The 15,765-nt window shown below is 45.1% G+C and overlaps 1 protein-coding gene across 1 annotated transcript in view; it reads left to right on the forward strand.

Moving 5' to 3' along the window:
* Positions 1-13,942: 13,942 nt before the first annotated feature.
* Positions 13,943-15,765, forward strand: part of Cnr2 (cannabinoid receptor 2) — a 9,030-nt gene continuing 7,207 nt past the window's right edge. Inside the window, exon 1 of the mRNA XM_055611344.1 lies at positions 13,943-13,995. The gene's annotated coding sequence lies outside the window, so the exon portion shown is untranslated. The remainder of the gene's footprint in view (positions 13,996-15,765) is intronic.

Consider the following 15,765-nt stretch of genomic DNA (forward strand, 5'->3'; position numbering starts at 1 on the left):
ATTTATTTATTTATTTATTTATTTATTTATTTATTTATTTATTTATTATAAGGTCTCTGTGTGTGTACATTGAAGTGCAGGTAACTAAGGAGGCTAAAGATTCCTGCCCCGTCTGAAGCTGGATAGAGTTGCGGGCTGTTGTGGGCTGCCTGGTGTGGACGCTGGAACCAAACCCTGTCCTCTGCAAGAGCAGCGCACTTCACCCCTGAGCCTTGGCTCCAGCCCCAATCCTGTTTCATCAGAGCTAATCAGGCGTGTGACCTTGCTGTAGGCAAGCTTGGCTGCTAGTGATTTCCTACTCCAAACTTAAAGATAGCCAGGCTAAACCAGGCAGTGATGGCGCACGCCTTTGATCCCCCAGCACTCGGGAGGCAGAGGCAGGCAGATCGCTGAGTCTGAGGCCAGCCTGGTCTACAGAGTAAGGTCCAGGACAACCAGGACAACCAGGGTTACACAGAGAAACCCTGTCTTAGAAAAAAAAAAAAAAAAAAAAAAAGCCAGGTAAACATGCTTTACGGCTAGTGTCTATTTGTGCATTTTCTCCATTTGATTTAATGACTGAGAACATCCAAACTTTACACAGTGAAATAAGAGAAAGCGGAGTTGAACTCAAACCGTTTCAGGTCTGGACTCAATGTCTTCATGCATGGTGATATAAAAACTCACAAACCCCAGTGGGAGTTACTGAGCCTTTCCGTATGGTTCATGAGAAAGGAAGTGACTTGAGAGCAAGTCTATTATTTTCTTTCTTCTTTTCTTTTCTTTTTTTTTTTTTTTTGAGACAAAGTTTCACTCACCGTGTAGCCTCAGCTCAGCCAGAACTTGCTATGTAAAAGAGGCTTGCCTCACAGAGCTCTGCCTGCCTCTGCCTCCTGAGCACCATGGTTGAAGGAGTGCCCCAACACTTCAAGCAAAAGTACCATTTTCAGTAAGAACGACACTTACACTTTATGCTCCCCTTAACGTTTGATTTAAACATTTAAATTCAACCTGTGTTCGGGGATGCAGCCTCGTGGTTGAATACTTGCCTAGCACACATAATGCTGGGTTTGATCTTCAGCACTGCAAAAAAAAAAAAAAGGAATGGTCTGTGTGCGCGCACATGTGAGTATAAACCTAACAAAACTAGACAGAAGTAATAGAAATCTCAAACCAAATATATTGTTTACAAAATTAAACTTTGGCTTCTCTCTGCTTTGCAAGTATTATATAACGTGTTCGGTTTAGTTTAAGTTCTTTTTTATGGGGCTGGAGAGATGGCTCAGTGGCTACGAGTGTGTATTGCTCTCATTAGGGTCCTGAGTTCAAATCCCAGCACCCACACCAGGTGGCCTGTAACTGCAGTAACCCTGGCTCTCAGTGTTGTGGCGTCCACTTACATCCAACATAACTCAAACCCCAGGTCAATGCGAATCAAGCCACTACTGGTGGATCAGGGCCGAAGAACAGACTCGGGAGCTGAACTGTGACCCTGAAGGGACGTTGTACAGCATATTTAAAGGATGAAACCACAAAGCAATGGGGACCGGGGTGGGCTGGAGCATTGTCCAATCATATGTTGACATAGGGGCTGAGCAAAGGAACTTTCATCAGTCAGGATAGGAGTAGGCTCCTATCCCAGGTGGCCTGGGAACGTGAACTTAATTGACCCTGCCAGCAAGATGGAGAAGTCGTCCCTGAGGTGGCCGGACTCAGACAGTAATAACAGAAAAGAGAGAGAGAGAGAGACACAACACACAAAGTCCCTTGTGTGTGGCAGGAAGGAAACTCGCTCTCTTCATAGACTTCAGCCACAGAGGCCTGTTCAACAGGCTGAACTCAAGCAGCTACTAACAAGATGGGAAGAATATTTTCCTTAAAGAGATGTTATTACAGGGGATGGAGCGATGGCTCCGCAGTTAAGAGCACTGGCTGGCTGTTCTTCCAGAGGCCCTGAGTTAAATTCCCAGCACCCACATGGGGACTCATAAACCATCTATAATGGAATCTGATGCCCCCTTCTGGCATGCAGGTATACAGGCAGAGCGCAAGTACATAAATTATAAATAAAATAAAAATAAATAAAATAAAATAAAGGAGATGTTATTTCTGGCTGGAGAGACGGCTCAGCAGTCAGGACTGCGTGTTGCTCTTGCAGAGACCTGAGTTTGAGTCCCAGAACCTGCTGCTGATGGCTTGGGACAGCCTGCAACTCCACCCAGCCCCAGGGGATTCAATACCTCTGCCCAGGGGGCACCTGCCCTCATAAGCACATACCCACACAGACGCACACATATACACATACATATAATTAAAAAAAGTTTAAAATATGTGTTATTTCTAGTTAGGGATAATGGCAGTAGCCTGTAAGTCCAGATAACAGAAGGCTGACACAGGAAAATCTTGAGTTTGAGATCGGTTCAAGCTGTGTAGCAAGCCCTTGTTTCAAAAGTTTTTTTTTTTCCTGTGTATAAACAATGAGCTTATTAAATATAGATATTAAGTTCCCTACTTTATTTTATAGTACAGCAAAGACTAAAGGCTGATATAACCGAATAAAAAGCTGTTTGCAGGGGATGTGAAATGGCTCAGCAGAGAAAGGAGCTTGCCACCAAATCCAGTGAGCTGGCTTCAATCTCCAGGATCTGTATAAAAGATGGAAGGAGGGCATGAGCATCCCTTCTCTCTCGGCACACGTAATGATGTATGTTTATATTTCAAAAGCCTTTCTGTGCTCTGGGGGCACTGTTTAGGATGGTGGAGGGTGCTGAGACAGAGTTCAAGAGTAGTTGCTTCAGGCCATCCTGCACTGACTTGCTTAGGTTAGCCCTTTTGCAAGCTGACATACTACCACTTCTGGGCCAGCAGGCTGTTGGCACCAAGGCCTTCATCCCCACCAAGCCTAAAACCAAAACCGAAGAGTCTGTTCCTGTGGTTCAGGGGTTCTTGTCATGCTGGGCTATCGACAGGTGCTGGCTTCGGCACCCCAGTCAGTAGACCCATGACCCGTCCCCAGCTTCCTGTTCGCCTGCCTCCAAAAGTCCTGAACAGAAGTGAGATCCCCTCCCTCCGTCTTCCATCCTCACCCTTCTCTCCTGCCTCCAGCCCTCCCCTCCGTAGCTTAAAGGCACAACAAAGATGGCTTTGTTATCCATGCTCCTGCCGCAGCAGAGAACTTGAGCCAGGCACCGAGGTAGGTGCAGCACAGCTACCACTCTGGGTGACGAGGGACTGCTTCTGCTTCCCCTTCTCCCTTCTCTGTTTTTATATATCGTCTCGTTGTCTTAGTCAGTGTTCTAGGCAACTCTTAGAAAGAAGGTATTTCATTGGGGCTGGCTTACGGTTTCAGAGGCTTAGTCCATCATCACCATGGCCGAGGGCACGGTGGCACAGAGGCAGACACGGTGCTGGAGAAGTAGCCGAGAGGCCTACATCTGGATCTGCAGGCAGCAGGGAGAGCGACCGGGCCTAGCTTGGGCATCTGAAACTTCAAAGCCCCCCCCCCCCCCAGGGACACAATCCCTCCAACAAGGCCACATCTCTTAATCCTTTTCAAATAGTGCCCAGTCCCTGATGACTAATCATTCAAATATACGAGCCTGTGGGGACCATTCTGACACGCTCACGTAGTCCAGGCTGACTTCAAGTTGTAGCCCTCCTGATCCTGTCGGGTCAGCATCCCGAGTGATCGGCTTGTAGTGGGCCACTGTGTCCTCCCTTACTTGCTTATTTACACGCATTTGTGTAAATATCTGCCATGCGTGTGCTAGTGCCCACAGAAGCCAGGAGAAAGCGTCCAGTCCCCCGGAACTGTTCTAGTTTTGTTTTTCTAAGATTCATTTTTTTTTTTAAATATATTGCGCTGCCTATATGGACACCTGCAGGCCAGAAGAGGGCACCAGATCTCACTATAGATAGTTTCGAGGCACCGCGTGTTCGCTGGGAATTGAACTCAGGACCTTTGGAAGAACTGCCAGTGCTCTTCACCTCTGAGCCGTCTCTCCAGCCCCCGGTCCCCTGGAACTGGAGTTACAGGTGTTTGTGAGCCACCAGTTGTGGGTGCTGAGAAATAAACTTTGGCAGGAAGCACTGTTAGCCATCTCTCCAGCCGCCCTCCCTGGCCTTTTCTTAGAGTCTTACTGTGTAGCCCAGGTTGGCCTTCTAATTTCCAGTCTCATTTTGGTACTCTTAGTACTCCTGCCTCGTGCTCCGAGTGCTGGATTATAGGCTTGCCTAGCTGTTGGTCTTGATAAGGAATCTGAGGTAAAGCAAGAAACGAGTAATTCTACCTGAGGGCACAAAGCCAGAAACTCTAGGTTGAATGCCAGCACGTGCTTGGCAGATCTTCAGGTGAGAAAGTCAGGACTTGATCTGGCCTAAACTTTCCAGCCAGCTGGTGGGGACATGAATAAACAAAACTGGTGTGAAGAAATAAAGACAAGAAAAAGAGCTGGGGCTATAGAGCATCTTCCTGGCTCACTCAAAACCCTAGGTTCAACAATCCCCAGCTTAAAAAACAAAGGGTGTGTGTGAATATGAGAGAGGGAAAGGATAGGATTTTCCCCAGGAAGTGAAGACAAAAGGTGCTATCAGTGGTAGAGGCCATTCATCTGTCCCTGTTCTTTTTCCTGGCTGACCTCGTGTCATAATGGCAGGCTGCCACTCGCTTGCCTGCTATGAACCCATTTGCTCAAGGAACACTGCCGTACCTCACAACCAGCGGCCACTTGAAAATGAAAGCTGTAAACACGGCTTCATCTTTCCCTCTCTGAACAGGAAGTTGCCAACCTATGAGGAAATTAAAAGAGGAAGACCATGTTTGAACAGCCTGAATGAAGTGTTCATGGGCAGATTGCAAGTTAGTGGGTTAGTTTAGCAGGTGTTGGTATCCAGGGAGAGACGGGAAGACAAAGCCGCAGGATAAGAGCAGTGCTGCCAACATTGCCGGAGAACTGAAGAATCCCCTCGGTCCTTAGATGACAGCCTGAGGTGGAGGGACACGCAGCTAACCTAGAGCATCCTATCAAAGAGCCAAGCCTGATCCAGAGGAAAAGTTAAAAGCGCCTGTAATAGGGGCTGGAGAGATGGCTCAGAGCTTAAGAGCACTGGCTACTCTTCAGAGGTCCTGAGTTCAATTCCCAGTAACCACATGGTGGCTCACAACCATCTACAATGAGATCTGGTGCGCTCTTCTGGCGTGCAGACACAACACTGTATACGTAATAAATAAATAAATCTTTAAAAAAAAAAAAAAAGGAGAGCTTGTTATAAAAGCAGAATTCAGGAAAGGATAGTGTGGCTCTCAAGGCTGACAACTGGGAAATGGATTTTAACAAAAAAAAAAAACAAAAACAAAAAAGAAACAAAACCTAAAACAGAGTGGTGGTGGTGCATGGCTTTAATCCCAGCACTGAGTTGGAGGCCAGCCTGCCTTATAAACTGGGTTCCAGGACAGCCAGGACAACACAGAGAAACCCTGTCTTGAAAAACAAACAAAGAAAATCCAGCCGTTCTGAGTCTTTGCTGATTGTGGCCTTTATTGAGATGGCTACAAAAATTTCATTCTTCCCAGGATGGTGTGAGCCTTGGCTACAAACACTGTCCCACACCTTCTCAGAGGAAATAATTAACAGCTGGTTCAGCTTCCCGGTAGGTGGGCAGTTCTCTATGACTCTAAAGCCGTAGATGCATGCTTGGGATGAGAGAGATCAGGCACGTTTATTATTGAAGCCTATCTTTCAGCATTGTTGCTTTGGGCTAGGGAGGCAGGAAGGCAGAGCTGGTTGTATTTACTGTCCCCAGTTTACCCTTCAGCCTAGGGACCAAGACAGGGACTTGAGCCGCTATTATGATTCAGTTTTGTTTTGTTTTTCCCTTTTAAAGACAAGGTCTTATGTAACCCAGAGTAGCCAAGAACTCACTCCATAGCCAAGGATGACTTTGAATTTTCTGTCTTCCTGCCTCTCTCAAGTATTGGGGTCACAGGTATGTGTGTGTGTGTGTTACACACTAGGTTTCTACAGTGCTGGGGACTGAACCCAAGGCTCTGAGTGTTGAAGGGGCTTTGCTGTAACCCGTGTCTTTCACCCATGCCCTTGTTCCCAGAAAAAGATTCTGAGACTTACACAAAAGCCTAGGGCAATACAGTTAGGCATGTTTCCTGACACGCTCATAACTAATATCCTGTTTATTCTATCCTATTCTGCCCCACGGCTGGTTACCTCTGCTCTGTTTTCATGCCTGTCCTCCTCAGTCAGAGTCCCAGGAAGAATTCCCCACGTATTTCATTCTATCCCACATTTACTCTTCCTTCCTATTTTCTGTCTCAGCTATAGGCCAATCAGCTGTTTGTTGACAGGTAAAGAAAGAGATTATACCTACATCTCTCCCTTTTAGTCCAATAAAAGTCTCTTGCCCTTATAATAATAAACTATATGCAATAATAACAATTATGAAACAACCAGGTAAGACTTAACATTCATGTTGTCCAGCCAAGATGTATTTTGTAATTTTGAAGAAAATACTCTTATTCCTCTTACATTGGTGAGTTCAGAGTTCTGTACCTAAGTCATTTTTTAAAAGATTTATTTATTTATTATGTTTACAAAGTTCTGCCTGCATGTACACCTGCAGGCCGGAAGAGGTCACCAGATCTCACTATAGAGGGTTGTGAGCCATCATGTGGCTGCTGGGAATTGAACTTGGGACCTCTGCAAGAGCAGCTAGTGCTCTTAACCTCTGAGCCATCCCTTCAGCCCCCCCTAAGTACTTTTTTTAATCCTAACTTGCATTACCAATTTAAAATCATCTTCTTAGACCTAAAAACATCTTCCTAAGTCTTGAACAACTTAAGCTTACTTGTGACACTGTAACTATCTGGTCTTCAACCCCGTCAGAGACTTGAGAAGGAATAACTATTACCAGAGTATGCAAGAAGTGGAGGGCAAGCAGCTCCCAAAACCATAGAATTGATAGAGAAAGTTGGCTGCCTGGGCAGTCCCCCAAAGTCCTCTATAATGTTGGAGCATCAGTCTTCAGCCTTCTGGCCCAGCATATCTGACAGATGTTTTTGTGAAGCAGGAATTATGACGCTCCTCCCTGTAGCCAAGTTTGTCCAATTTAGGCAGCATACGGTCAGTAGTTGAAGCAAGGGCAGGTTCTTACCCAGCAGCTAGCTTGCCACATTAGAAGCAAACTCCATATGGAGGTTCTTTGCTGTTCATCATCTTTCTTGAAGTTAAAAGAGCGTGCTGCCAGGAGCTGACATGTCTCATTGTCAAAGAATTTTGAAAACATCTTTAAATGTTATATTCTGTAGGTCTCTGAGGTTTTTGAACACCATCTATTTATCTGAATAGGCAAACATCACTCATTTATAACTACTTACTATGTGGTCAACCTAGGTAACATATTTTGGAGTTAACTAAACTAGTTTCTAACATGACCATGAGTTTTATTGACTAAATATTAACTTGCATTACTTAATTATCCTAAATAGGCACGTGTAGCTCACACTTGTAATCCCTCCCTGCAACTGGGGAAGCAGAAATAAGCAAATACCTGTGAGTTTGAAGTCAACCTGGTCTACAAAGTGAGCCCACAACAGCCAAGGTTACACAGAGAAACCCTGTCTCGAAAGGCCAAAAACAAACAAAAAAGCAAAAACCAACCAACCAAACAAACAAAAAACTCAATAGTTTGTAATAGTAGCTTTTAAAAGGACTAGAATTTAACGTTGTATCCTTAAGAATCACCTAGGTACAATATCTCAACAAGAGTTAATAACATCATATGTTGTAACCAAAATATAACCTTAATCTTATATCAATATACAAAGATCTACACCAATGTACTCATATATAACCTTAACTCTATATCAATGTGCAAAGATTTATAGTGAAGTAAGATTGTCTTACTAATGCTCTATAGTTTAAGAGTAGATTCCATAATCTACCCCCTAAGTGACAGCAAACATCCATAACCAGCCAAATGACCAGAAACCTCCCACCCCATGTTTTGGGAAAAGGGGAGTCGCTATGTTAAGATTGTTTCATGCTGATGATTTAGGGCATAGTTTTTTTTCTTTTTGGAGACCAAGGAAAATTGGAAAAATGGTTGAGTCTTAATAAAACGAACTGTAGGCTAGAGGGATGGCTCAGAGGTTAAGAGCACTGGCTGTTCTTCCAAAAGTCCTGAGTTCAATTCCCAGCAACCACATGGTGGCTCACAACCATCTATAATGAGATCTGGTGCCCTCTTCTGGCATGCTGGCACACATACAGGAGAACACTATAAATAATAAATAAATAAATCTTAAAAAAAAAAGAGAGATAAACTTTGTAAAAAAAAAAAAAGACTGTACATGGCAGTTATGGGTGAACCTCTGGGTTCTGTCTCCCCTGAAATAAAATAAGCTGTAAATTGCTGACCAGTCTTTAAATGTTCTGAAAATGCAGGCTTAAATGAAGTCCTGACTGGAACAGTCGGAAAGGCTGGACCATCTGGGATCAGCAGCTTTCTAAGCTGTCCTGGAAGCAAGCTGTGATGAAACAGCTATCAAGGCAGTCTGAGGTCGGATCCAGCAGGTGTCTCAGCATCCTTCAGGGTGAACCTCGTCAGGCTGCTCCAGCTTCATTGGTGTCTGGTCCTTCTGTTCTATAAACACAAGAGCTCTCACGAGTAACACACATTTCTGCAGTAACACATGTATGGAATGGTCAGTGTGCACAGATCAGTTAAAGAGGATTCTTTGCTGTTTGTATGTACAGGTGAAAGGCACCAGTCTTTCTCATCGGCTACTTTGGGCTGTATAACCAAACTCCAATATAAATCTCCATCCATGCCATATGATAGGACGGCGTGTAATAATAAGTCATAAGGACTCTGCCTACCTGCCTTGTTGATGTTGCCGATTTCTTTCTTCCTGTCGGCAGCCAAGATCTTCAGGGGCCTCGGGGCCTCTCCCTCCCCCCACCCCCCGTTAAATCTGATTTCCAACAATTTGAATGGAAAACATAGCTTTTCTTCTCCTGTGGAAAGAAATGCAAAATCTCCGCCCCAACGCAACACATTTCCTTTCTTCCGTTATGAGGTTATCACACCCATAAGATGATCTAATCCATCAGTTGTTTCTAAATTCCAGTGTATTTCAGCAGCTTGTCTCACTGATATTTAAAGTCAACAAAGCACCATTTAATCTATCTCAGGGAGATTCCTTATCCCCCCCCTTCTGTTCTATGAGCATTTTTCTTTAGAGTCCTGCTAGATTTCTCTATAATTGCTTGTTTGTAAGATTATGAGATATACCTGTGACATTTTTATGCCAGAGGATCCAAAGTAGTGTTGTATTCTAATGGATACACGTGTTAAAGCATCATCAGCTTCGATCTGTAAAGGCGTCTCCAAGATGGCCATCATCTCCAACAAATACATAATCTCAGAATCATCCTTCTCAGAAGTCAAGGCAAAAGTCCACTGTATGGTATAACATATGCACCTGTCTTAATTCTCCAAACTCTACAAAATGAGATGCTTAATTTCTTGTATAACATTGCTCTAAGGTAGCGTCATTAAGCAGAATTTCGATTCTTAATTCAGAATATTGTGCCTCTGTAGTTTGCCACTCTAATTCCTCAAGCCTTTGCGGATTTCTCCCATCAGGAACTATCCTCCCTTGAGGCTGTTGTAAGTTTCAGATTGGATTCCTCTGACGGTTCCCCCCATTTTGATTCAAAGAATTCTCCAGCCTCTGTTCTTTGGCCTCCAATCCAGCATCTAATTTCTCAGTCTCTTCTTTCTCCAAGTCTGCCTTACTCTCTCCTAAGAGGATATACAAAATTGTAATTGCTGCTTAAAAAATTATTTGTATGCTAAGAGAGACAAAATTATATGGAATCCAGATGCATTGTGTCATTGTTTTCTTCCATTTTTAACATGAAAAGTATTTTTGTTTTTTGCTCTCAAAACCTCTTCCTAAGGACTTTACTTTCTTATATTCAAATCAAACAGTTCTTCCTATGATTTTTTTTTTATATATATATATCCAGATTCCCTTTTCTTTGATTGTTTTCTGAGCTCAATACCTTAGCAGTTCAGATACTTGGAGCTTCTCAGTTTGCACCTCGCTCTGCCATTAGCTCTGCTCCAGCCATTCAGCTAGCTCATCTGGTGGGCTGCTGTCCCCACCCCAATTCTTCTGTTCACAAGGAAGAGAAGGAAGGGGCCAGCAGTTTCTGGCCCATGTGCCTCTGCTCTAACCCCACCAAATCTCTTACTTCTATGCACCCATTTCTCCAACCATAAATGGAGAAAACCGTGTTACCTCTCTTTAGGGGGCCATGCTGGGGTTTAGACAGGACAACATGTAGCCAGGAGTGGTGGCACATGCTTTAAAAAGGCAGGTGGATCTCTATGAGTTTGAGGCCAGTTTGGTCTACAGAGTGAGTTCCAGGACAGCCGGAGCTACTTTAGAGAGATCTAAGGCGGGGGGTGGGGGGCGGCAGGGACTGGGGACAGGATGTGATGGGAAGTTTAATACCAAACTCTTGTCATGACAATACTGGATCAGGAGAATAAATGACGGGCTGGAGAGATGGCTCAGAGCTTAAGAGCACTTAAGTTCTTAAGGTCCTGAGTTCAATTCCCAGCAACCACGTGGTGGCTCACAACCATCTAGAATGTGATCTGCTGTCCTCTTCTGAGCAGAATACTGTATAAATAATACGTAAACATCCTTGGGAGAGAGAGAGAGAACGAGAGAATAAGTGACTTTTCACAGAACTAACCTGTGCCAAAGCCAAGGCTGAGGTTGGGAACTCTCTGGGACCCTTTGTTTTATCTCCCATCAGCTCTGTGTCTAGTTCTCTCTGGTAGCCATACTTCTGCTTATGTTTATGCTCTTGTTGCTATTGTTTCACGCGAGTGTGTGTGTGTACTTGCAGAGGTCAGAGGTCAGCATTGGAAATCTGGGCGTAAATAGAAACCAAACTTGATACAAACTTTACCAGGCAGAATCCTGTGGCTTCTTATACAAACTTTACCAGGCAGAATCCTGTGGCTTCTTTGACAACTAAGAGACACAGGGAAAGGGGTCACTGTGGAGACTGTGCACGGCAGTTCTCTACATTACAGACTTCTTCCTAATCCATAGATTGGGCATGGCTACATTAAATGTTACTGGAGGGAGGGCCCAAGTGGTATCTTAGGGGTCTAACACAGAGGAGGCTCTGCGTCTAATGTATACATCACATACACATTATATATCATAATGTAATATATTATTTCTATATTATATATGTGTGTGTGTGTATTACACACTTGTACATGCGCCCATGCACGCACACACTCACACACACTCAGTACCCTGGGATCCAGAGACCTTTGGAATCACCACCATCCACCTGCCTGCTTCAAAGATGAGAAAAGAAAAACCCAGCTGGAGAAGGGCCAATCCAAAGACTCAGTGACAGGGCAGGAACCAGAACACAGGCCTCCTCCTCCTTCCCAGTCCCAGGCAGAAGCAACCAGGAGTTGCTTTTGGAGTGTGGCTAGGTGGAGGTATGCCAAAATGCTCTGGGTTCTTCCCCGGCGCATGCTCTCGAACACACACACATACACACACGCACCCCAAAACCAAACCCCTCAGCTTTATGAGGGCATCAAATCTCAGCTTTCCACTGTGGGTGCTGCAATCATGGGCTTCCTTCCTGCCCCTCCAGTGTAGAGCAGCCACCTCTGCTGTAACCCTGTTTCACTTCGCACTTTCACTTCAGGTGAAAACAAAACCCCCGCCACACCTTTTCCTGAGAGCTTCTAGACCCCCGGGTTCCTTCCCAGGCATTCAGATCAGGTCAGGGTCCCAGCTATCGCCTCAGACACCAGTCTAGCAGGGACACAGTGTCAGGAGCCAGGGGTTCCGGGTGAGGCATTGCCAGGGGTGTGGAAGTCTCGGTTGGTTGGCTCGCTTTCGTCCCAACATCTGCAGAGCATCACGTTGCAGCACGTTTCATACTATGGTCTTGTACACACACCTGTGGCTCTGAATGGTTGGAATGACACTGACAAGCTGGCGAGAAAGAGGAATCGCCAGGCCTGACAGGCTTCATAGTCAACCGCATCTCCAAAAACTAAATGTCAGGGTCCAAACATCCAAAACAACCCAATCGGGCACAAGGGCGCAGTAAAGCAAGATCTTCATCTGAACTACCCAGCTAAAACTGCAGTCAGGGACAACAGCGCAGACTCAAGAGCTGACTGCGTCTTCACATGTTCATCTTAGTATTTAAGCAGATGACAAAGATTGATCGTACTCAGACGGCTGCTGATGGCTCAGGACTGTAGAACAGTGGTGAACTGTGACCCTGAGCCAGAGACCCACAAACATCTGTGTCAAGTTATCTCACCAGTCAGGATTTAGGGATCGGGGACTTCCTTAGGAACGTCTTTGTGGCACACTTATTCTGTTCCCGTTGGTTGGGTTATTCAACTGTGGCAGGGCGCCCTGTCTAGCACCCATGTCTCAACTTGCCAACCAGGATGTCAGTTACCCGGGAGGTCTCGGGAACTTAAACAACATCTGACCTCTATTCAGAATGAAAGTTTTATTCAAAATGGCTTCAGTTGGGTTTCTTCTTACATAAAACAAACCTATCAAAGTGATGGAGACGTGGCGGTGTCTGCCTGTGATCCCAGCGCTTACAAAATGGAGGCTGGAGGATGGCTGAGGTGGTCAAGGCTAGCTTTGGACACACCGAGTACCAGAACAGCCTGCACTAGATGAAACTCGGTCTCAGAAAAGTAAAAACAGTGCCATTGACATGGTTCTGTGGACAAGAGGGCTTGCCGCATAAGCCTAATAACCTAACTTCAGTCTCCCAAACCCACACGTGCACTCCAGTAATAAGTAAAATTTAAAGCCAAGAATATTAGCAATGATAATAAAATTAAAATAAATAGAATGAATACTTTGTCCTGAAAAAAACATGCAGGCATTAGGTTTTGGCCAGATATGGTGACGCAGGCCTTTAATCTCAGCACTAAAGGAGTGCTAAGGGAGGCAGAGGCAGGCGGATCTCCGAGTTCAAGGCTAGCCTGGTCTACAGTTTCAGGACAGCCAGGGCTACACACAGAAACTCTGGGAAAAAAAAAAACATATATACACACATATATGTAATACTTTATTAAATATATAAAAATGGTTTAAAACATTTACATTTATGTGTGTACATGTTTTTTATTCCACGTATGTCTATGTACCATGTACTGTATGTGTGCCTGGTGTTTGCAGAACTGGAGTGACAGTTTTGAGCTGCCATGTGGGTGCTGGGAACCAAACTCTGGTTCCCTGTAGAGCAGCCAGGGCTGTTAACCCGAGCCGTCTCTTCCAGTCCCATGAATGCGTGTGCGCTTTCTACTGTTTTTGAGACAGGGTCTTACTATGTAGCTGGCCAGAACTTGCCACATAGGTAGAGCAGGCTGTCCTCAGACTCAGAGATCCACCTGCCTCTGCTTCCCAAGTGCTGGGATTAAAGGTGTGCGCCACCATATCAAGCTGGACAGGTCTTACATTTTGAAAGGACCAAACTGAACTTGCCAGTTCTGTTTCAATAACTACAATGGCTGTCCTTGGTGTACCTAAGAATGAGTGGGTAATGTTGTCATTTCACAGATTCGAACGAAGAGGGACTTGCCCAAAGTCACATGACAAGTGTGACAGAGACAGACCCAGGGCAGCCACCTGTGTGGCAAAACCCCGGGCCTTTCTGTGCATACATCCTTGCCCTAGAAACGGGTCTTCTAGAAGGCTAACCTGTGGCCTCCAAAGGGCATTTCTATCTGTGTGTGGACAGGCAGGCCAGTTTCCTGTTGCTCTGTGCATCCTGTTGTTAGGACATCCATCAAATTCTTGCATTTCCTGCCTTTCCCCGATCCGGACAGTCACAGCTGTCTGCAGCCACACTTGCCTGAGAGGCTCAAGCACCAGCCTCCTTCAACCCTCCCATTCGGACTCTGAACCGGGTAAGGCATTCCCCGACAGTCTTATTTTTAGGTTTTGTAGTAATTTTTTATTTTACATACACTGGTGTTTTAACTGCATGCTTGTCTGTGTGAGGGTGTTGGCATACTTTTTTAATCTATTTCTGCTGCTTATATCTTTTTCTCCCTTCTCCACCCCAATCCCTTCCAATACCCCAACACCAGGTAGGAGAGAAAGAAGGTCAGTGGGGAAAGGGGGCAGTTTTCCTTAGCTACTTCCTGCTGTTTAGGGTCATTGGGTTCCTGAGAGCAAGTCCAGTCTTCATTTCAGGATATCTCCAACTTCTCAAACTCCATCAACAGCAACCAGGAGCAGCAGGGAGGGGCACCAGCAGCTTCTTCCTCAAAGCCCCCAACACTCTCTGGTCTTTAGCATTTATCCTCTCTCCAGAGTCCCCAGATTTAAACTATCTGCAGCTGGCAAAGAGCCCCTCTCAGAGCTTGCACGAGGCAAATAGTTTGCTGCTGTGGACCATCTGAATCAGTCCCGTGTCCCACACCTGGGATTAACACAAAAACATATTTACAACAACATAACTGAGCTTTTTTTAAAGACCAAGACTTTCTACATTTCCTTTTTTTTTTAAATGACTTTTAATCTAATATTAATAAGACTTGTTGCTTTCTTAAAAGGACATCATCAACGAATCAAACACTTTTTTGTTTTTATAATCTGATCATTTTTGGCCCCCCTTGTCTGGAACAGCTCATACTTTTTGTTGCTGAGCCTTGAGCTAGGACTCTGAAGCCGTTTCCTGACAGCCAGAAGTTGCCCCTCCTGGACACGCATTCAATAATCAAATGACCCCCCTTTATCACAAACTCGGGTTCTTGACAAGAACCCAGCTCTGCCAGAAATAGCTCCTTCGCGGCTCTGGCAGCATGTACCGTATTTCTCCGAGTTAACAGACCGCACATTTTGAGCGCTGAGGCGTTTAGCGGCTTGCTAACAATTTCTTTTCAAGTGACAGACTTTACCGCAACTGAAGCCCCGACCATTTTGATATCTGAGGCTTTTGGTGGCTACTGGGGAAGCAAACGGTGGTAATCTCTTAACTCGAGGCTGCTCCTCTGGCAGCTCGGTCTGCTCAAGATTAACCCTTTCTCTTGAAATAGGCTGTTTCCCCGTTAACCTTTACGGCCTGCACAGCCTTCCTCTCCTTCCGGCGCCCAAGCTTGCCCCGAGGCTGTGGGAACATGACGCTGAATCGGAGCAGGGCGATTTCGGGAAACTCTGGCTCTCAGTTACCAGGTGTCTCTCCCTTTACCAACAGCGGATTTTTCTTTCCAAGCACTTCAGCCTCTACCCACAAATTCTCTAGTTGTCCTGCCAACTCTGCAACCCTTTCTAAAACGAGACTTGAGTGAGCCTTCTCATTTTCCGATTTCATCCATTTTTTTGTTTGTTTCTCAAACCCCTGCGTATTTACTTGCAACTTCTCCAGTTGTTCAATTCTCCCAACCTTTTCTGAAATAGAATGCAGAAGAGGACGGAAGCGAAACCAGAAAATCCCTTCTGGGAGCAAAAAGGGAGAGAACCAATCAGCACTAGCCGCAACAAACTTTTTGCTCATATCCGAAACGATATATTCAGTTTTTTATACCCTGCTGCGGCCTCTACTGCATTAGAAACCAGATTTTTCATCATTCTAAGCCTGCATCTGGGCGCCACTAGTTAGCATACTTTTAAACTCTATTTCTGCTTCTTATATCTTTTTCTCCCTTCTCCACCCCAATCCCTTCCAATACCCC

Source organism: Psammomys obesus, unplaced genomic scaffold (genome assembly GCF_907164565.1).
Source record: "Psammomys obesus unplaced genomic scaffold, mPsaObe1.curated_primary_1811, whole genome shotgun sequence".
Taxonomy (NCBI): domain Eukaryota; kingdom Metazoa; phylum Chordata; class Mammalia; order Rodentia; family Muridae; genus Psammomys; species Psammomys obesus.